Raw genomic sequence first — 22,337 nt, forward strand, 5'->3', positions numbered from 1 at the left:
TGATTGCTGTTAAAATCTTTGATGTCTGGACACTTGCTATTAAACGCACATCAGCATCTCTAACAGCAGCCACAAAAAGTTCAAACTGTTCTGGTAGGAAGACATCTATAAGACTGTTGAGTAAGTATTAGAAGATGATATAATTTTCTTTTTACAATAAGTATGAAATTCAAACTACCTGAAATCTAAAATAATGTGGGTTTGTGTGAAGTTCTCATGCTCCCTGGTGTGAGCTCCACATTTGCTTTTTGTTGGCAAAGCTGATTAACATGATGCATGTTTTGCAGGCAGATACATAACCCAGACAACTACCTGGCCGTGATGTGAGCCATGACTGGGAAAGGACTCTTTCACTTTTCAAAGACAGGTATAACAGCCACATAGTCAAATGCATGCATACCTGCTTCCTATAAACTTGTGGTGTGAAATGAGGATGCAGGGGTTTTACATGGCTACAGATCCAGCTGGTTACAGATGTAATCAGAGCTTAGAGCTTTCCATATTTTATCATCCAGGTATAATTTTGCTTGTTCACATATGTAAAAGGCTGCTAACCCCTGTGAAGCAGTTAGTAAACTATTTAAAATACATTAAAAATACACTTGGAATATAAAAAGTGACCAGATGAAGTTTTCCTTCCACTGTTTGAAATCAGTTGAGAACCAGGCATGCTTTGGTCTCTCAGCGCTGCACAAGCTCATGTTTGGATAATTATTTGGCCCTCACTATTAGAGGGTCAGTAGGGTGTGCAGTACCACTGTCCCTTTCCTGCAGCTAAGACCAGTGCTTGGAACATGATTTTTCTAAAAACAAATCAAGTATCTCCCCCATTTACCTGGAAGAAGTTTTTTTTGGATGAGTACACTTTACAGTGACACAACTTGTCTGTGATGCTTCAGGGCTTGGGCGCAGGACCCAGGCAGTGGGACCCTCATGGCCAGCCCTGTCACACGCCAGGGAGATGTCACAAGGCTGGTGTGATGGTCTGGCATTGCTTCCTTGGTCTGAATAACATCTACTCTCACCTGAATTCACATTTGACCATGACACACTCTGTGGGCACCAAAGTCAGTGTTCAGTGAGTCATTGCCACCATTTTTCTGCAGAGAGATATTTAGGTGCAAACCAGGCTTGATTCTGCAACCTTATGATGCTTAACAGCAGGGACAGGTGAAGGTATTGTGGAATACATATCTTTTACCTTTGTACTGAGTAAATTGAAAGACCACTGTGTGGTGAACAAGTTCAGCAGTAAATACGACCTCAAGTGATGTAGCACTGATGTTTGTTTCCTGTGGACCTGTAACTTACCCCTGTGCAAGGTTAACACATTCTGCTTTGGACAGATGCTGAGCTGATCCCACTGACAGCCACCTGGAGGAGCTTGAATAATTTTATAGGAATTTATCTTTTTATTCTTCATGGCAGGAACTGGGAAAAGTCAGTTAAGAAAATTACTTCAGAATATTCTGGTGTCTTCTAAGACACTTTTTCATCACAGTGGCAATTCCTTCTGCCCTGGAGAAGGAATGAGTGTCATTTCTCGAGGTTATACCGTACTCCTTGTACTGCAGCTGAACTGCCAGCTGAGTCCCTAGGACAGGCCAGTAATTGACTGAGTGCATATCAGGTTCCATTCCACCTCCCTTTGTGAACACAAAGGCTGGGAGGTAGCCAAGGCAAGAAAGTGAACAGCAGAACACAGCTGACATGAATGGCATAATAAACAAAAGCAGATGTGCCTCTCCACATAGTCAGTGTGAGGGAGGTGGGAGCAAAGTGTGTTTCAACAACAACAAAAGAAAACTGGTACCTGAACACAGGAGGATTTGCAGACAAAGAAAGATACTGTCAGTGATGGTTAGTGAAGTCACATTTGCAGATCACAAGATACCAGCTGTGAGGAAATGGCTGTTGTGAGTATGAAACCCACACAACAGCCCAAAAAAATGACAAAAGCATGATGTCCAAGTTCAAGGCTTCCAAAGAAATATCGTTGGCATTTGGGCTGGCAAACCCAAAGTGCTTCACAAATCCATTCGATGGATCCAAGTTCACTACTGCTGTGCCACATACTGTGTACTCGCAGATGAAGTTTCTTGGATCCAGACCAGAGGGAAACAATGTAAGAAATTAAACATGATTTAAATTTGAATGAGTGTCAAGTGCAAATGATGGCACTCTTGAAATTCAAGATGCCTCAGTGTTTTAGGTATGCCTGGCTTATGGGTTGCTATAAATCTGCTGTTGCTATAATGTTAAGACCACTGTGAAAGTACTGGCCTCTGTATTCATACACAGAGTATTCTCTGCATGTTTTAGTGGTAACAAGTGGAATGATAATGGATATTTTTGATCACACCTAAGACAAAGATTGCACTGAGCTAAGAGTTTTACCTGCCAGTTTCACATACCACCCTCAACTACTAAGAAACCCAAACCTTTCCTTTCTAAAGATAGACTTTGGGTGAGAAAACTTGATGGGTAAGGTGACTTTCCAAGGTTATTTCAGTGTAGAGCTGAAGTCCCTAACTGTAGTTGTATCTCGTATCTAAATATCCTTTACATTAAGTCCCTCAGTGCTGCTGGCAGCAGAGTGCATTAGATAAATCAGAGTATTCAGAAGAAAGAGAATTACTTTAACAAGATAAAAGGTTTTGCAATACCTGTACTTAAATGACAACAGGAATTAATAAAATATTGGGATTTAGATAGCATGTTCATATGTCAGAATTAACAGAGGAAGATGATATATTCACATTTTATATTGAGCTTTTCGGGTTTTAGGAGTAAACTTTTCCCTTCCACAGGGAAGTTGGTGAAGGCTGTGAGGGCTGTCCTTTGACTGTGTTTTGGTGTAAATAAAAGGTCTTTATTCTTCATTTGCACATCATGGTTAGATACTTGATCACAAAAGGGATGCCTAAGCACTACATACAGGTGAAAGAATAAATGTTCTCCTTTGTAGGTTCCTCAAAAGATTTTTTTCTTGGCTCATATGCAGCATTATGCACCCATATTTTGGTATTAACCATGTGTGAAACTGCAAACTTGTGTTTACTGATGTTATAGCAGATCATAAGGGATGCAAAGAAGTATCCATAAGATAATCATTATAATATTAATAGCAAAAGTGTTAATTCACATCTTGAGGAGCCCTCATGGTCATTATTCATGACAAATGTTTCCAGTTGAGTTGTAACTAAAACAAGAGAATTTTTTTTTCAATGCTACCTATCCAGAATTAAATAGTTTTTTATTATTGTAACATGGAGATAAGATGCAAATGAAGAGTTATAAACAAAAAACACCTGTTTATATGCATTCAGAATTCATTCTGCATTTTTATTTAGGTTCTTTAAGGAGCAGGAAAAATGGTTTTTCAAATTATTTTTCCAGTATTATTCTGGAAAGCTCACAGTTTTTTCATAAAACTTTTCCACTCTTTTTCTTTGTTTGTTTATTCCTTACATTCCTTTAATACCAAATGGCATTTTTCTTTACTAATGGCACTGTAGTCCTAAAGACCAGGAACAGCAGTAAGCTTATTAAAAATTAAAAAGGGCCTCTGAGGTAAAATATGCAATATATGCTTGACTGTGCTATCAATGATTTTGGAGTTGTTTTTTTTTAATTTATTTATCCACGTGCTAATATATTTTCATAGCACCTGCAGTATTCAAACCAGACGACATGGAGTATAGGTTTTCAGGCCAGGGGGTATATACTTCATAAGAAAACACTATAAACTGAATGAAGAAATGAAAGAAAAACATCAAGAAAAAAAAGAAGAATTATGATTTAAGCTTGCTTTTTTGGGGGTAGTTGCCGTTGTTGCAACTAAATTACCAACACAGTTGATCATCAAGAGAATTAAGATATTGTGTAGTTGCTTAAGTTGAACTCACCAGGCTGAAACACTTAACACAGTCAAAGAACTAAAATATAGTTAGATTAAGATGTGACATCATACACATTCATATGATTTAAGGAAAAAATAAGTTTACATCTACAGCGTTGAGACTTATGATGCAAATGTTTAAGCTTCTGTTTTACCCCTGGAAAGAAAGAAGCCCCATGCATTCTAATAAGAACACTGAAGTCGGAACAGCAGTCTATATACTCAGAGAATTTATTCAAAATAGATAATGCTAGGAACTTAATTCCAAAACTTACTTTAAGAGGAATCAACTCACTAATTGGTAAAATATTATATATATTACAGTGCAGGAACTTATTATTTATGAGCATAAATAACAGAGGAAAGATTGCACCTGTGACAAAAATTCTGTTTAGCTAGTAAAAGAGTAAATTACTGTTGAATCACTGATGCAAAAGCAACCAGGGAAGAAAAAATTAATTGTTTAACATAATTGTAACTTATCTGTGAGCTAAACTGCAGTATGTTTTTGTAATGTAGTCCAAATAAGTGGTTTGTACTGGTGTTCAGCTGGTGACAACTAGATAAAAAACCTACCTTGAAGTTTACAATACAGCAAGATGATGACAAGGCATTTGCATGAGTAAAGGTGAAATATACCAAGATTTATTAAAAGTTTAGATATAATGGATGCATATGTCCTATTCTTTATGCTCCTAGATAAAAAAAATTATCTGATCATGGCTATGTTTACTGTTTCTTTTAGTACAGGCATAAATCTTTGCAACCCCTCATTAATATATTCAAACTTTTTCCCTTTCTACTGAAAATGTAGGTAATGTTTCCCAGAGGCTGTAATGTAATATTTAATTAAGTTATTTACTTTGATTCAGAAATTGCAAACTATCTAAATCACAACCCTCTAGTCAATACTTAAACAATAAAATATTAAATTTAATAGTAATTTTATACATACATATATAAGTATAAAATATATACTTATATACTAAGAATTAATTTCATAATTCCTTGGTGATGATGACAATCGCCCCCTGCCATGGACAGGAACACCTTTCACTGGACCAGGTTGCTTACAACCCCATACAACCTGGCCTTGAACACTTCCAGGGATGGGGCATCCACAACTTCTCTGGGAAAACTGTTCCAGAGCCTCACCACCCTCACAGTAAAGAATTTCTTCCCCATATCTAACCTAAACCTACTCCCTTTCAGTTTTGAGCCATTACTTTGTACATGCCCCTAAAGGAAGCCACTCTCCAGCTCTCTTATAAACCCTTTGTAGGCACTGGAAGATGGATTAATGAAATGAGGGCTCCCTGGTTATATCTGACCATTGTCCATAAGGCTGATTGATTTTGTTATCATGGAAGGAGAAAACAAAGGAAAGTGGATCAGTGTACAGTATCATGTGTTCATTCCAATTGTCTGCATTTTGCTCCATACAATTGTCTTCTCCTTTGAGCGACTTCTCATCTGCTCTTTAGATTTGATGAATAATTTTACTCTGAAAAAAAATTAAATATGGTGAATCAGACTTTTTACAGATAAGATAATAAAATAGCTTCAATTCTACCCTCAAGTGACATCATGAAAATTAAAAAACACAGAAATTAGGTCTGCTAAATCAAGTTAATACAAATTGGGACCAAAATTCAAGTAGTTTGATTTTAATGTATGTTTTTGTTATTACGCTGACACACACTAAGACTGTCTGAATGCCTTAACTGTGCATTTCTGTACCTTACATTTCGTTTAGATTTAATTTTGACTGCAGAATTTGTGCAATTTGTTTAGAGGACAACTGTAACATAGCATTTTTTCTTGTCTTAAGTTGTATTTTTAAATGATGACTTCAATTTTATTCCGTTATTTTTACTGTATGTAAAATAGGTCCTTGTGTGTGTGTGTGTTTGTCTCTGGAGGTCTACAGAGTGAAGAATTTATTTTCAAACATTTTGTGAATAATTGTGTTAGTTTACCCAGTGCTTGATTCAGAATTCTTAGTGCATTTGAAATATTTAAGCATGTTAAAAATAAATCTAAATATCCCATTATAAACCATTTCAAGATCACAGTTTTGTAACTGAGAACAGAATAATATGATAATGCGGGAAAAAAAAATGCTGAGACAAAATGTGTGTAACATACTAACTTGAGTATACAATGAGAGTTTCCAGAAGCTGTTAGGCACACTGTGCTCTTCATGAGAGGCAATACAGGATAAACCTGTGGCCTTTTCATTCATATGTTCCTTTCCCCTTACACAAAACTTTCTGATCTTTGGAGAATAATTAAACATAGTATATCAGAGTATGGGGAACTTTCCTTTTTCCTCCAAGAAGGAAGAAAAATTAAAGTTAGTATATCGAGTTACAGTCATAGAAACAATTCCTTCCCCAGAAAAAAGGACGAAAGAAATAAACAGGTCAGAACCTCAGCAGATGCCATTTTGAGTGATTCCACTAAAATGGCTGATAGACACATCCATTTTAAGGTGAAAAAAAAACCTATTACAACATCCTAGTCTGGCTTCCTGCATAATACAGACCAGAAATTTCCATATAGTAACTCGCATTGAGCTGATAGATCTCTTGATTCACTTGATTTGGCTCTCTACTTTTTCAAAGATTAGTAGCTTCTCTCCCTAGGAGGCAGAACATCATGAGATAGCTGCAGTACCTGATTCAGTATTTGATTTGCAAAAAACATTTACAATTTTGATGTGTGATGACTGTGAAGATGTCAATAGCTCTTGTTGACCTCTCAAGAATTGGTTTACTGCCAAAGTGAGAAGGACAGTGTTTCAAAGAAAATGAAAACCTTTTTGGAATCCCGAGCTGACAGTGACAAATGTCTGGATGACAAGGTCAAATGGCAGGTGTCTTTGTTACTGAATATAACGAAAGGTCACAAATGGGATGAGTTTCTGATTTTTAAGAGAATTTCAACAGGAACTTTGTAATAAGATGTCAGAAAAAAAAGGAATAAAGAAGTAGCCTAGTCATGTATAGAAATAGAGGGTTCACTGCATAAATTACATGAGCACTAGACATAGACACAAAAGCAGAATGAAGAGATACAGAATTTATTTCTTGAAAGACCAGATGGGCCTCAATGGAAGGATTTGTTTTTTCAGTGTTTGGATTTTCTAAGCTTGAGATCAGTCTCTTTCTTTTTTTTCTCTTCTCTGCACACTAGAATTCACAATAAGGAGAAAGTGCCATTGGCTTCAGATAAATGTGTGCTTGGTGTTTAAATAGACATAATAAATGTGGTTGGCTTAAAAATGGATTATTTGTGGTGGTAGAAGTCAAAAGTCATCAATTTACTTCGTTGAGGTCATAGTCAGAGGAAGGAGAAGTTAGTTTTCAAATGAGAAACATGCTTATTCAAATTGTCTTAGTCCTGTTACACTGGTGAAGTTATTTTGAAGTATTTATAGCAATTTTAAGAAAAGGAAACTTTTTGATTTATAATCTGGAAATAATGCTACAATGGCCTTGAAGGGCAGTTTGGAGAGAAGAAGCCAATGGCAAGAATGGATGACCTAGATTTTAGTAGGAGTTGGGCACTTCTGGATAGCCCGTTTAAGGCCAAAGCCAATGAGCCAGCTGCTGCAAGCAGACTTGCCAAACGTCCTGATAAAATAAGAGACAAGTCTGATTTTTTTTTTTTTTTTTGCAAAATCCCCCAGCATCCCAGTAAAAGAGTACAGGTTCCCATTTTTGCTGTAAGTCAAACACAACACACCTAAACATTTTAACGCAGCACACTGAAACCAACCCATTGGATACTGAGGGATCACACAGGACCCTGTCCAACTGCTGCCTGCTCCAGCTGGCTGTGTCACAGGGAAACTGTGACACTGTGTCACTGTGGTCCCCATTGTATTTGAAATTGAATCCAGTTTTCCCAGTGCCTAGAAAAATGCCCTGACCATGGAGCTATTGTACTGGGGCAGTGATACTGCTACCTGTCGGAGATAGCTCTCTGGCAGACACTTCTGCCTAATGCAAGTTTCCCTCAGAAATGATAATTTCTGCATTGTGTTCATAGGGTGAATGCACAGAGATTTCTGTTCTGTCTGATTTGTTTTGTGTTTGAAGTTATTTTCCCATTCCTATGAATAATTCTTGGCTATGAGCTTTTTCATAAGCAACTTATTGCAAGGCCTGAGATAGATGTGGGACAGATTCTCCACTTGTTGAAGTCAGTTTTGGTGAACTATGCTGATTTAGGTTAGCTCAAAATTTATCCCGATGCATTTTGATAGGCCTTGACAAGTCAGATTCTTAATTCTAATGCCTCATTGAAAAAGCAGACCCCTTAGAATGAGACCTTGGATGTAACGTATTATCTGGATGTTCATTTGCCTGCAATGTCCAGCTACATTTATTTAGGTATGACAGTAAGTAAGCCTAAAAGGGATGCACAGATGCAGATGTGATTTAATTTAAAGTACTGGTATATCTAATCACTGACTTTTCTGCTTTCATATCTAATCAGGCCATATTAACAAGAGTTGGGGAAACAGGTAAAATTCCTTTGTGCAGGATTATTTAAAATATAGGGCAGAGGAAGGAACCTTTAGCTAATTAGATTTTCCTTTTTATCCAGTATTTCAGTAATGCTGAGAAATAAGTCATTTCTGTAATGGAGTCATTTCTGTAGTGAGCAAAGAGCTCACTAGCCATCATCCTGAGCAGGAAGAAGGTTTGAGAAACAGAAGTATCCTTGGGGCAGCCACAGTCCACTGCCACATGCCACATTTTGCATGCAGTGGGGATGTGCTGCTGTGTGCCCACTGTTAATTATATTCATCCTGCAAAGGACCACTAAGTCACTGTCATTACATGGCTGCTTTATATGCTCTGCTTATAACTGTGTCTCTAGTTGTAATGCTGCTAGCAAAAGGGTGACAGAAAAAGCTGGACTGTGGGGGAGCTTGCACCCATCCCAAGGATGCACTAATGGAAAAGGCGTTACGTGTTCCTTTTTTCCTAAGGTCTGAGTCCCATGGTTGTTCTTCCTTGGTGCCCTTGTACCAGCACTGTTGTGTAATTGCTCCTGGGTGCTGGTCCTGATTTTTTCATTATTAATTTCCTGATGGGCATGATTATATCTATAGTAATTTTTTCCTGTTTGGAGGTTTATTTTAGTAATAGTGTGGTTGGGACAGATAAAAATGTAAAAAATCTCCTTTGCTCAGAACTGCCTCTTGAACGGAACTGGAAGACACGTAAAAAGCGCATCCTTAATCTATTGTTTTGTGAAAGGTAATCTGTCAGATCTTTAACTGGACATCTGATGGTAGGAGGCAGAGGGATGACATTTAATACTGTCATCCCACAGACCTAAGGTGTGTGAGAATTTTATTAGGATTTTCTTTAACGACTTCAAGAGTGCTTATTTTTCCTTGTCAGCCCATCAGAGCTGAGGGCCTGCCTATGATATTCTAGCACTTCTGCATTAAAGTTTTGGGCTGCTAGTCTCAGCTTTTCTAAGAAGGTATGGGACAGAAAGCAAATAATCCTCTCTTTTCATTTAGTATTATCTTTTTTCTTCATTAACACATAGGGGTTACAATTGAGTATTTGAACTTCCATTGCATTCATGTAATGAATTTTTTTTTATTGAACTGCTCTACTAGGAGTGGGTCAGCCTAATACAGCAAAAGCCAGTCCCCATAACTGATAAAGATTACAGCAGTTTTCTGGGAAATTGTTAACAAATGGCCTCATTGCATCTAAAACAATGTATCTCACATATATTCCTTGTTCTCATAAGAACAGGCATCTTGTGTTGCCTACCAAGTCTAGGAATAAATATTATATTCATCTAAGAAAAACTTCACATTTATTCTTAGTTCACTGATTTAAGAACATGACACTACATATTGGAAATCTGTCTTTTTTTCTTTAAAAAAACCAAAATCTCCCAGGATTACTGTGAAACATACCGTATAGAAAAATATTTTCTCACTTCCTAATGAGTCTTATCATTTAAAAGTCCGGTCATGAGTTTTAGACTTCAGTGCCTGCCTTCAGAGAGCTAAATAAAAGTTTCTTGCTCTTCAGAGATGCTCACAACAATAAATACGTCCACTGATTTAATTAAGCATTATGATACTTAGCAACTCAGAAGAATTCAGGTCTACCATAATGTGGGTGTATAATATGGCTCTAGGCATTCACAGAATAAAAAATTAATGTTAGCTTTAAAAACTGCGTAAAAAAGAGTGAGAGTAACAGTTTTGGCCAATCCCCTTCATCCCCATTTCCAGTGAGCATTTAACATGGTCTGAAAGTTAAGCACTATTAGGAAGAAGGAGGCCTAGGGGAGCACTACTGCACTGGCAAGGTGATAAACTGCCGGCAGTATAATCAGACTGTTACAGCACAAAATTGAGAACGTGGAAATACAAGTTCTAATCTTGACTTGATGTGTGGCTTCGGCAAAGTAATTTCAGTCCCTCCTTTCAGTTTACTAGCTAATAAACAGAGAACAGTAAGTTATTTTGAGGATGCTGTGATATCTAATTAATTTTAGTCAAGTAAGCATTTTGAAAACTGACCATACTAAGCACAATTTTCCACTATTTTCTACTACTACTAGCAAAAGTAAAAGACAAATCAATTAAGTGGGAGGTGTCTCTCTCCAAGCTTTCAAATATATTCAGGCTCTTGCTATATCCAGTTTCAAATGGAACTCACCAACCTGACACCTTTGTGGATTTAAGTATCTACTTCAAAATGAAATGAAAGCTCCCCCATACCTTCCTCATAGTGTTGTTGTGACACATTAAAAACTGAGAGATTTTCTAACGGAGGAATCTATGACTCTACACTTACCAGTCTTTTTCTCTGTTTTTGAATATTCAAAAGACTGGCTTTCAAAAGGTTGGTTTTTTCAAATTTTTTTAGCTCTATAGAACAGTAAAACGTGTCTGTTACCTGCAACATGTGAAAGTATTGGACAGTTACCTTTGTGATTATAAAATAAATGTTTGAATTGCATACCCGGGCTTTAGAATCAGTGCTGAGAAAAAGGAGAACTTACTTTCAGCATCTCTGTTTGAAGGTTTGCATTCTGGAGACTATCAAGACACTACAAAGGTCACCAGCTCATCAGCTTCATTGAAATAAACCTGAGGTTCCATAAGATGAACAAGAAATCCATTCAAACTGTAGATTTTCTGAATCTGTGGAATAAAAATTTTAAGTATATCTGTTTGAGATAAATCTTAACAGTTTTTTCCCAAGAATTCTGTATTCATTGTCATATCCTCATGATTACCTCTTTTTACCTAATCTGCCCATTAAAAAATGTATCCTGCCCAAGGTCTCAAGACCTTGTGCTTCCAAAACCACATAGTGAAGTGGTTTTTCTTTTGTGACTAAATTTCAGTGAAATAATTTTAGTTTTAGGGATCATTATAGTGATATAATACTATTCAAGTAATTTATGGACTTGAAATATGGGAAATAAATTCTCAGTCTTATATGAGAGGTATAGGTTGGTACAAATGATCACCATATTCTTGGGGGTGGAGGTGCTGAATATAGGACTGTGTTCCGTGGCTAACTCAAACCTATGGTTGTTGCTACACTCGTGGCTTACCTCCGACAGTATTCACTCAGTATTAGAAAGTTAAAGCCTATTTTAAGCATGACATTTGAGAAGCCAGTGGTGTTAAACTAGATATCCAGGTAGCAGAAGGAGCATCAAAGTCTTTCAGAAGATGCAGATTTTAACCTGTGTCACAGGCAAAAACAGACAGATTTTGTTTTGAGAGAACTTCAGGAAAGAATTTAATTAAATTAAGCATTTGCTTAAACTTGGACCAACTGTTTAAATGATGGCATAAGTAATTGATATTATCTATAATAATCTCCTAGTTTGATTTCAAGATGGACTTTAAATAGCAATGTCAAAATACTGGAATAGGGCAGTTTCTGTTGATATTTCAGCTCTACCAAAACAAAAAACTACAGGGTTTTGAATACCCTCTCCTCTCGTGGTCTGGTCTTCAAAAGAGACAAGAATGAAACACTACAAAAAGAGGTATTGTGCTGACAAAAATTAATGGAAGACTGTAGCACAGCCAATTGTCTTTCTCAGCAAGTGTGTGCACCACAAACACTCCATCCTACCAAGCTGCATAATGTAGAGATGAAAAGCTCCATTCACTCTGACCTCTTCTGTTTGCTTCATTAGAACATACAAGTGAAAAGAACCTCCATGTTTAAGTAAGCCCAGTGAGCATTATTATCGGTCACTGTATCACAAAATTGTCCTAATAAACTAAACAGCCTCCTCAGAACACCCCTGCTACTTTTAATGAAAGGATGTTTTAGGACCTTTCTGCTATCATAATTGGAAATGTTTCACCCATCTCTAACCTGCACTTACCAATGACCAGTTCAGATCCACATAAGGTTCTTCAAGCCCTAGTATGACCTCTTTCACATCCTCTGCTCAAATGTACAACCTTAAATTTAATATGCAACAGTATTTCATTTTCATCTTCAAATGAAGGTTCTTTATTCTACTTCTGAATTGCAAAAAATTTGAATAGGTTCAAAACAAAAACTCACAAGTACTGCAATGGTATGTTCAAGCACACCATGCCTCCTAGTCTTCCTTCTCACTTCAAGTTTCAGGCGTCAGATTCTGTTACCCTTCCCCTTGAGGCACCAAACACACATTTAACTTGTGATAATTTTTTTACATGTACACTGTGATCAAGTGACCTTTCAACAAACCAGCCTCCAACCTTATTACACATGGGGTCTTTTGCAGGTCTTTGGGCCACTGCTTCATGGGTATCTTTTTGCATATATTCCAGCTTTTTGTAATCCTTCAAATAATACAGACTCTCACAATATACAAATATTTTGGAATCAATACATTGAATGCTGTAGGTAGAATATAATTCACATTCATACACTCCTCTACCCTGTTCATTGTCATGGTTTAACCCCACCCATCAACTCAATCCCACACAACCACTCACTTACTCTCCCACAGCGGCATGGGGAAGAGAATTGGAAGGGTAAAAGTGAGAAAACTTGTGGCTTGAGGTAAAGGCAGCTTAATCAGTAAGTCAAAAGCCATTATGCCAGCAAAGCAAAACAAGGAATTCATCCACCACTTCCCGTGGGCAGCCAAGAGTGTCAGCACCTCCAGGAAAGCAGGGCTTCAACATACATAATAGCGCCTTGGAAAGACAAATGTCATCGTTCCAAATACCTCCTCTTCCTTCTCCTACCACCCAGCTTTATATGCATGACACCATATGGTATGGGATATCAGCTGCGGTTAGCGGGGCTCACTAAAAGAGCTTTAAACTAGAATTGAAGGGTTAAAGGGTTAAAAATCAAGCTTGCTAGAGAAAAGCCTGAAGGCAGCATGTCAGTGTTTGAGGAACCATGTGCTGGCATGGTCCTTCAGTCTCAGTGAAGGTAGGGATGGAGGTCCATGTGGGAGCAAAGACAGAAGAGTTATTGATTCTTGAAAACACAGAAGTGCCTGAAAACAGTCACGTAGGAATTAGCATTTCTCCTGCCAAAAAAGTGGCAAGATCAATAGCCCAACTGAAGTCCACCTACAGCAATGCCTTCAGAGTGGACAACAAGCAGGAGGAGCTGAAAGCTGCTGAGAAGCAGGAAAACTATGACATAGTTGCCATCACAGAAACATAGTGAGATAACTCACATCTGAAATGCTGCTATAAATGGTGGCTATAAACTCCTCAGAAGGGGTAGGCAAGGAAAGAGATGCGGTGGTGTAGCCCTGTATGTTAGGGAGTGGTTTGGCTTAATGATGCTGATGAAAGTGTTGAGTGTTTATAGGTCAAAATCAGAGAAAGGCCAACAAGGCAGATATCATGGTGGGAGTCTGTTACAGACCACTCAACCAGGATGAAGGGACAGATGAAATATTCTGTAGGCATCTGGGAGAAGTCTCATGATTACTAGCCCTTGCTCTCCTGGAGGACTTCAACTTGCAAGATGGCTTCTGAAAGCACAACACAGAGGAAAAGCACCTGGGGGTGCTGGTCAACAACCAGTGTGTCCAGAGAAAGGCAACAAAGCTGGTGAAGGGTCTGAAGCACAAATCCTATGAGCAGTTGCTGGGGAAGGTGAGGGTGTTTAGTCTGGAGAAAAGGAAGCTCAGAGGAGACTTTATCACTCTACAACTACCTGAAAGGAGGTTCCAATTAACAAGCAAAAGGACAAGAGGAAATGGCCTCAAGTTGTGCCAGGGGAACTTTAGGTTAGATATTAGGAAAAGTTTCTTCACAGGAAGGGTTGTCAAGCTTTGGAACAGGCTGCCCCAGGAAGTGATAAAGTCACCATCCCTGGAGGTATTTAAAAGATATGTAGACATGGCACTTAGGGACATGGTTTTGTCATGGACTTGGAGTGCTGGATTAAGTGTTGAACTTGATGATCTTAAAGGTCTTTTCCAAAATAAATGGGTCTATGACTATATGATTCTATAAAATCTTATTTCTATAAAACATTTCTATAAAATATTAATATCAGTTTCCATATGGAATCCAGGTATCTTATTAAGAAGACCATTTTTAAACACTGGTCTCCAAAATATAACTTTAAAGATGAAAAATTTACATTAATTCTCCCATATCATATTATTTGTGGTTTCACTGTACTGATCTTTGTTCCAGAACTTTCACCCAAGTAAAGGATAGGATCGTTTAGAGCTGCAGCTCTGTCCCCTGCTGCTTCACAACAATTTTAGAGTCTGTATGCCACCCTCTTTACATATGTTTTTCAGGTGTCTGCTAATCGACCTTTAGCTCTGAAGCAACATGGCAGCAAATGAGAAGTCACTGGAAGGTTCTTGTTTTGGGTAAAGTCTTTGCCCCAGTGACTTTATGGCAGAGCTGAGATTTAGAATTTTATTGCATTTCTGTGAAACAGGTTTTGCAGTCAAATCCCACCCTTTTCTCTTCCCCCTCCCTTTCCCCTTCCCCTTCAAATGAAAGGTTTAGGTATTAAGCCTGAAGTTGCAGCCCAGCCCCCACCTATCAGCTGTCACAGTGTATTTAGATGTGTGGCACACTTCTTTTATGGTCAGATAAGTAGATCTGTTGTCTGCCTCCCACCTCCCTTCCAAAGTGCACTGTTCTGGTATTGATGGTGTCACACACTTTAGCTCAGTGGTCCCAGCATACCAAGTTATCAAGAACAGTTTTCATCACTATCTCATTATCAATAATTAGGGCTCCATCAGGTCAAGCTCATGAAGAGTGTTCCCACATTGGACTGCTCAGTTAACCTGGAGTCAAAGCTTGTCTTCTTCTATGGCAATTAAATCTGGGGAGGAGGGGGCTAAAATCACTAGCTACAGAATGATAATGTGAATGAGTAGGTACACTTGTCCTATTGAAGATGGTAGGAAGACTTCAGGGTCCATGGAGCAAAAAGAAATAATTAACTCAAGGGCATGAAGATGTTGCCTTGTTTTTATAGGATATGTAAAGTGAGTAAATTATAAAACTCAGTCCCATAGGGGCTTTACTGTCAAACAGATTAATGCCATCAGAACTTTTTCTGAAGTGCAACACTTTCCAGTTAATTGCAAAAAATAAGAGTCATTGAATGAATCAGATGGAGTGGAAGGCCTGAAGGTTGCCTGAGTCCATCCCATATTCAGAGAAGGGATGACTTCAGATGTAGATTGCTCCCCCAGTTTGGCATTACCCTTTACCTTGCTTGAGCTGCTGTCTGTCTGATCTTTCCCCTCAGTGATGAAAACATTTTACAGTCTCCACCCCAGTGCCAAGCCCTGAGTAGAAGCAATGGGGGAGGAAGCAGAAGTTTGTCTTTCCCATTGCGCGTCTTCAGTAAAGGACTCATCAGGACTACAGGCGACCTCCATCCAAAGCCTTTCTCCAAGTGACAGGTGCTAAGCATGTAGTGTGAGATTCCTCTTCTTCAAGATGCATAAAAAGAACCTAGAAGGTTAGAGCACTTATGGTGAATTATTGAACTAGAGCAAAAACTGAACCCTGAAAACTTTTTCTAACCTGTAGCTACACTACAGAAAATAGCATAATGAAAGTAATTTGAGGCATACAGAATCTTGAGCATATAAAAGCCTTCTATATATTTACAAGCTTAATCCAAATGTAAATGGCATAATTTTTCTCATAAAATTAATTCTAATGGGCAACACAATTTTCCTAATACTGATTCTATTAGTATTAATATTTCTGTAATACTTTCAGATTGATGTCTAGAAACAAAAATTATTATTGTGGCCTTAAAATCCAATTTTCAGAAAAGCCTATTCCTCTAAAATCAGAAGTATTATATCTGCAAAATAAACAGAAATAATCATCTTGATTTCCTGAGTAGTTCCATTGAAATCAATCTCTGTGACTACATGCATGCTTAAGAAAAGAAACACCCTAGTGCTCTGCTGAAGAGAAACAAAATTACCAATAAGCACAGTTCAGATGCTCAGTGTACTAATGCAGCACTAAATCCAGTGGAGTTCACTCCAGGGGAAGAAAGTCTTTTCTGATTATCACAAAGATTACACATATTCCCTGGGAGATAAATTCTGGTCCTGACTTGACTTAAAACAAATATTAATTTTTTTTATATTAGGTCTTATAATAAATGCGCCTTCAGTGGAAAAGTATCTTCAGAGAATATAACTCATGACTATAGATTTCCTCAGGCATTGTGTTCTAGTTCAGCTATAGAAGTGGCTATGCTAGAAAACCCTTTTACTTTAGAATATATATTTATGTGTACATGCGTTCACACACACATTTTATGTTTTTCAAAAATATATTATTAAGGGAACCTTTTAAGCCCAACTTAGGCTTCAAACTTCTACAACTTTTTTGACAATAAGTTTTACAAAATAAGGTATTAAATCAGTGACTTAAAATTCAAAGGCCTAATAATACTGTATTCAGATTAGGTTTATAACCTAGTCCACCTGCACAGCGTAAGTCTCCACTCTGGCCAGGGAAATGTACTACAATCTCTGCCAGAAAAGCCAGTCCTGCTGGAAGACTGTTATGAAGACCTCCCTGCACAGTGCACCATCAAATGTGAGGCATGAATCTACATCTGGAGTACAGCCAAAGCAAGATAAGGAAGAAACCCTGTCTTCACTGCAGTACTGGAAGACTTCTTCAGCAACAACCACTTGATCTACTTTTAGAACATCTTACCATCTAACCTCTCCCTACAGTCAATGGGGAGAAAGAGGCATCTGTAAGGTGAAATTAGTCTATTTTACATATTTATCTTGGGATAAGATGGACCATGCACTTGATGAACCCACTTCTCTGCATTGATTATGAAAGTTACCCAGTGATTAGCTCTAACACGAACATCTACACCAGACACCCAACATTCATTGAAATGGATTTTACCCTGTCTCTGTCTCTCAGCGTTGCAGAGAAGTAGGCCAAAGGGTGGTTCCTAATAAGACAGAGATAGTTCATGAAACCTGGCCTAACAGAGCTCAGCTCTATGTGGGGAATCAAAGGAATCAAGGTTACAGCCCAGCATCCCAGAAAGGGAATTTCTATACCAATACCTTAGTTTGACATTTCCTTGCAGTTTGATTCTGTGATCCCATAAGATGGATCCATAGGAATCCATAACTTCTATTCTCCTGTTATAACATCACTGTCAAGCCAACACTTGGCTTACAAAAAGAATCTGGCATCCTTGAAAGCAGTTGAGCAATATTTGGGGAAATCTGGAGCTGTACCATGTATATTCTGTCTGCCTGGGATGAGAAGGAACCCATATTAAAATAAAGTTTGACACTGTCAGACAGTTTCCTGGTTGATATAATCACACTAAATATGAAGAAAGATAGTAGCAAGTAAGGTAAAAAGGTCACAAAGATTAAATACGGAGAAAGACACACTGAGAAATGCATCCCGGTTGTGTACCATTTGCATTATAATCAGCGTGGTTTAGGGGGAAATGAAAGACCCAAAATAAAAAACTACATAAGAAATATACAGAAACACATTCATACATTTCAGCAAAAAACAGTTTTCCTGCATTTTATATTCCTTTTGTACATCGTAATCTCCCCAAATTACTGCACAGGCCAAAATTTAAGATAAAACAAAATCGTACTTGTTCCAAAATATTTTTGTTGGATTTAGTTCAAAATTTGATTTCACCTTGACTTCTCTTTGTTAATGTTGTTAAATTATTACCATTAAATTAATTTTTGAAAGAAACAATTTGCATTCTTCAAATTGGAATATCATGCAGGAAAAAAAAGATTTCAATTATCTGGAGCTTGGAGAACTTATCTAAAATAGTTCTAGTATCTCCCAACAAAACAGTTTTGGTTTTAAAAAAATTATTAGAAGCAGGTTGTTTATCAAACATTCTTCCAGTGTTGCCAATCTCTATCCATTTTGAGTCAAAAAACTATTTTTCTTCTCCATTCTACTCTCTTGGTCAGGAATAGCTGCAACATCACAGTGGAGACAGGCCAGTACACCAGAGACTTAGGTGGAAAATGTGTCTTTTGATATAGTTTCTACAATACACAAGAGGATGCTTGGCAGCTGCCTGTTATACGGAGGATGTTAACCATTCTGTGCACGTTCTAGTCCCTCGCTGTCTGTCGTGCACACATCCATGCTTACAGATCTTACCCTGACTCACAAACCTAATGATCTGTTCCCTACAAAGATGGATGCAGGCTGAACCTTAGCCACCAGCAACAGTTAAAGCATCTCTCTTTTCCTTGATGCCTTGAGACTACCCTCTAATGCAGCCAGTCTGAGAGATAATTTCTCTCATGGTGCTTTTAAAAAAAAACCCTGTGGCTTCTCTGTGGGATGAAAAACCACTCAAAGAAATAAAGACTAAAAAATTAAGATCATTATGGTGCACCTTTTAGGGAAAATCTAGCAGAATGATTAAGTGAGGACTATGAATTTAAGAGAATACTCTTTCAATCAAAATAAAGAATTTAAGCAGGTCATCATCTCAGATTCTCTGTCTAAAGCTTCACAGCTACCTTTAAAACTTACGAAACCAAAGCAATTGAATTATCTTTCTGTTAAGGAAAAATAAGGCAATTTAGTCTTTGATGTTTAATCTTGTACTGTCTTTCCACCTGCCTGTGAGCATGATTCTGTAAGCCACCAGGAGCCTTCCGAAGTTGCCTGCAGCACTTAACAGAGCTGGGCCAGCTTATGTCTCTGCTTCTAGAAGTCAGAGCATGGAAGTCCTCCTCTTCATCATTTTGTGGTGCAGCTGCTAGACAGGCACTCTAAAGACCCAAAGTCATGTCCTGAGGATACCCAGAACACATCATCATCATGGCTAAGCTTTGCAAACAAAGATTTGGGGAGGGCTCTACCCACATTTGTTACAAGCACGCTGGTGGCTAAAAAGGCCAATATGAGATAGGCACGTCCGGTTGCAAAAGACAGCCCAGAACACATATGACAATGTCAATCCCTGTCTTCCTGATCTTAAATGCTAGAGATGGGGTTTAATTATTCAGTTACTTAAGATACAAACTCTTCAAGGCACAGACAGCACTTTGCAGGAATCTCTCTGCTGATCTAAACCAGTCTCCTCTTGCTCTCCCTTCTTCAACAAATGCAATTTTTCCAAATAATCCTTTTACCTTTCCTTATCAGTATGAGCATAGAGATTAAAGGCACATGAGTTGCCCTTTCCTTCTGTGTTCGTGTGTGACCCATGCTACTCCAAATCAAAGAGTGCCTAGACATAAAATAATTCTTCAAGGCCCAACCTAAAAACATAGAGCTTCAGAGTGTATATATGCTTTTATGCTTGTATATATAGAATTCCAATAAATACATACTGAACAAAAGTGGAAATTAATCCCATCTCCTGACTAGCCTGTTCCTGTCAGACAAGGATACATCTATGGGGTTGTTAATTTAATTTCACCTTCTTACATACTTTGACCTGTTAAAAAAAGAGGATTCTATAATATACAAACACATCAAGATGCAGTCAATTTATTTATAATTTTATTCTTGCACTCATGGAAAATTATGTTCCGTTACTGTATTAAGGCAGCTTGTAGGAAATTGAGGAGTTTGTTCTGAACTACTGTCTTTTCACAGTGGTATTTCTTTCACCCATGGAGGATCCAGCCCTTTTAATATCTGCCTCAAATTACCCTATCCCATTACAAGCAATGATAAAGAAGATGGTGCTGAAGATCTTTCACTGTCATAAGAGCAAGACCCTGTTGGAGGAATGGACAAATCACTCTTTTTCATTTGCAGCAAGTTGGCTTTTTTCTGCAACAAAAGGTTTTATTCCTCATAAGACAAATTAAATGTATTTCAGCTCTGTGTAATGTTAGCCAACAAGTTCATAAAAAAAAAAAAAAAAGAAAAAAAATCTGTTTCTCCCGGTGATGGGTTTGCCAAGGACTGATCCTGCCACTCTTGTCCAACATCACCGTAGGTGTGGGGGTTTTTTTCCAGTAGAAACATCATAATTTCCACAGTTGTTCATATTCCTGTGCCATATTCAGTGATGATTAAACTAGTTAGATAGGAAACACTCTTGAGATTAGAGACCGTAAGACAGCCACCTGAGAATATCTCTAACTGGTTGGGGCACTCAGCTGAAAGGTTGTGATGTTAGTAACATAGAAACATCACGTGTGGAACCTGAATTTAAATCAAAGCTTTTAAGCACCTTAATGGTTGTGTGACTATGTAGTGTGCCCCTGCTGTTATCCTTTTTTTTTTACAGCCTAAACTAGAAAATGAGACTATTATCTCTCTGTTCAAGCCCTATATTCAAGAATCTTAGTGTAAGATCATCTAGACTGTGAATCTATGTAGACTCAGTTGGGGGAAAAAAAAGCATGATTTCAGCCCTTTCCTACCTTAGATGTTGGACAGGATTTTTGAAGAACTAGGTGTCAGATTTAGATGCAGACTGTGGCCAAAAAAATTTATAGATATACTCACAGCTGCCCTAATTTTGCCATATTTTTTTACAGCAATGCAGAATTTGATTAAATATTTGATTTCACATGGGGCAAAATCTGGGCTGCATAAAAAAGTCGGTGGAGGTTTTACTATAGACCTCATGAGTTTTCAGAAATTTCCAAATGTAATGATTTCCTCATTAAGATCCACTATTTTTGGTACTGCTAGAGTTTTAACTCTCAGGAGCCAGAGACCTATGAGAGTCTCTCTTTCTGATACACATGCAATACGCACAGGTGCATGCAAACCTTAGAAATGTGAATACTAGAGAGCTCTGCAACCAGTTAAATGAACACTAAAGAACACTATTTGTGTGATCTTTCAAACAGCCAGTCTCATGACAGCTCAGGGCTTGGCAACAGAGAATGCATTCAGTACATAAAAAATATTCAACTTTATATGAAAGAACGGGTAGGTCTGGATGATTTGTTTTCTTCATAAATAACCATGTTTTGATATGTCATTTGCATGAAGTTTTGTAAACAAGACTGCTAGGTGATTAAAAAAACACAGCAAAAGGCAATTTGGGGAATTTAATTTGAAGACTACTTTGCAAGTAATATTCCACAGTTTTTCACCAGCTACGCTCATCCATCTCCAAGCGGCTTTCAAAGTCCCCACAAATCAGATGGAAGGCAGTAACTCAACAAGTGAATTGAACTTGGCGCTTTTACTGTACTTTCAGAAAAGGAATATATATCCTTTGGAAATATCTTTCTCTGTTTCTGCCAAAGCAGAACTTTTGCAGCATGAGAGAAGGACCTGTTGGTAGCATGTTTATTCATTTAGGGGAAAGGTCTACCGTCTGTAGGAACAAAGCCATCATTCTCATACATATTGACAGAATGTAGGCACAGCCACGGCTGGAACTGGCATTTCTGCTTCCCTCGGTCATGTGCTGTGTATTATTGATCTGGAATGACACTGAAAATGCTTTTTGTTGTTTAAAAAAAAAGCCATGAGCAAGTAGGATTTCTGAAATATTTGTGTGTTAGTGAGACTATGGTAGAAAGAGCAGCTCTTCGTGAATATAACAATAACTTCAGTTAATTGGATTCTGAGCCCCCCTCTGCATCGAACCTCAGGAAAAAAAACAGACAAAACAGCCAGAGTCCAGCATTCCTTTTAAATTGCTTTCTCAGTTGATTAACGATGCCACAAGAGAAAAGATCATATTCAGCAAAGTATTCCTAACACTATTAGTCCAGAAAAGATCCTTGATATCTTACCAGATAGGAAGAGGAGGAGAGATCTGAACGGGTGTGGCTTTTGCAGCTTTTGGACTCTTGGAAATGTGAAGAAGGGAACTGTTACACTGACCCTTTCCTATGTACAGTCCCACAAAAAGCCAGGGAAAGTTATAGGATGGTCTAAGTAAAATGCATGAGCACTGCTGATGGCTAATAAAATACC

The 22,337-nt window shown here is 37.9% G+C and overlaps 1 long non-coding RNA gene across 2 annotated transcripts; it reads right to left on the reverse strand.

Annotated features, from left to right (window-relative positions):
• Positions 1–4,117: 4,117 nt before the first annotated feature.
• LOC116792488 lies at positions 4,118–22,259 on the reverse strand. Of its 2 annotated transcripts, XR_004359145.1 has the most exons (4): positions 22,154–22,259; positions 11,522–11,656; positions 10,961–11,102; positions 4,118–5,405 (listed from the first exon to the last, which is right to left on the reverse strand). It is a non-coding gene; the product is annotated as an uncharacterized LOC116792488 (long non-coding RNA). The 2 variants fall into 2 exon arrangements; XR_004359144.1 differs by lacking the exon at positions 11,522–11,656 and having other exon boundaries at positions 22,154–22,249.
• Positions 22,260–22,337: the final 78 nt, after the last annotated feature.

Source organism: Chiroxiphia lanceolata, chromosome 1, assembly GCF_009829145.1.
Source record: "Chiroxiphia lanceolata isolate bChiLan1 chromosome 1, bChiLan1.pri, whole genome shotgun sequence".
In the NCBI taxonomy this organism is placed as follows: Eukaryota; Metazoa; Chordata; class Aves; order Passeriformes; family Pipridae; genus Chiroxiphia; species Chiroxiphia lanceolata.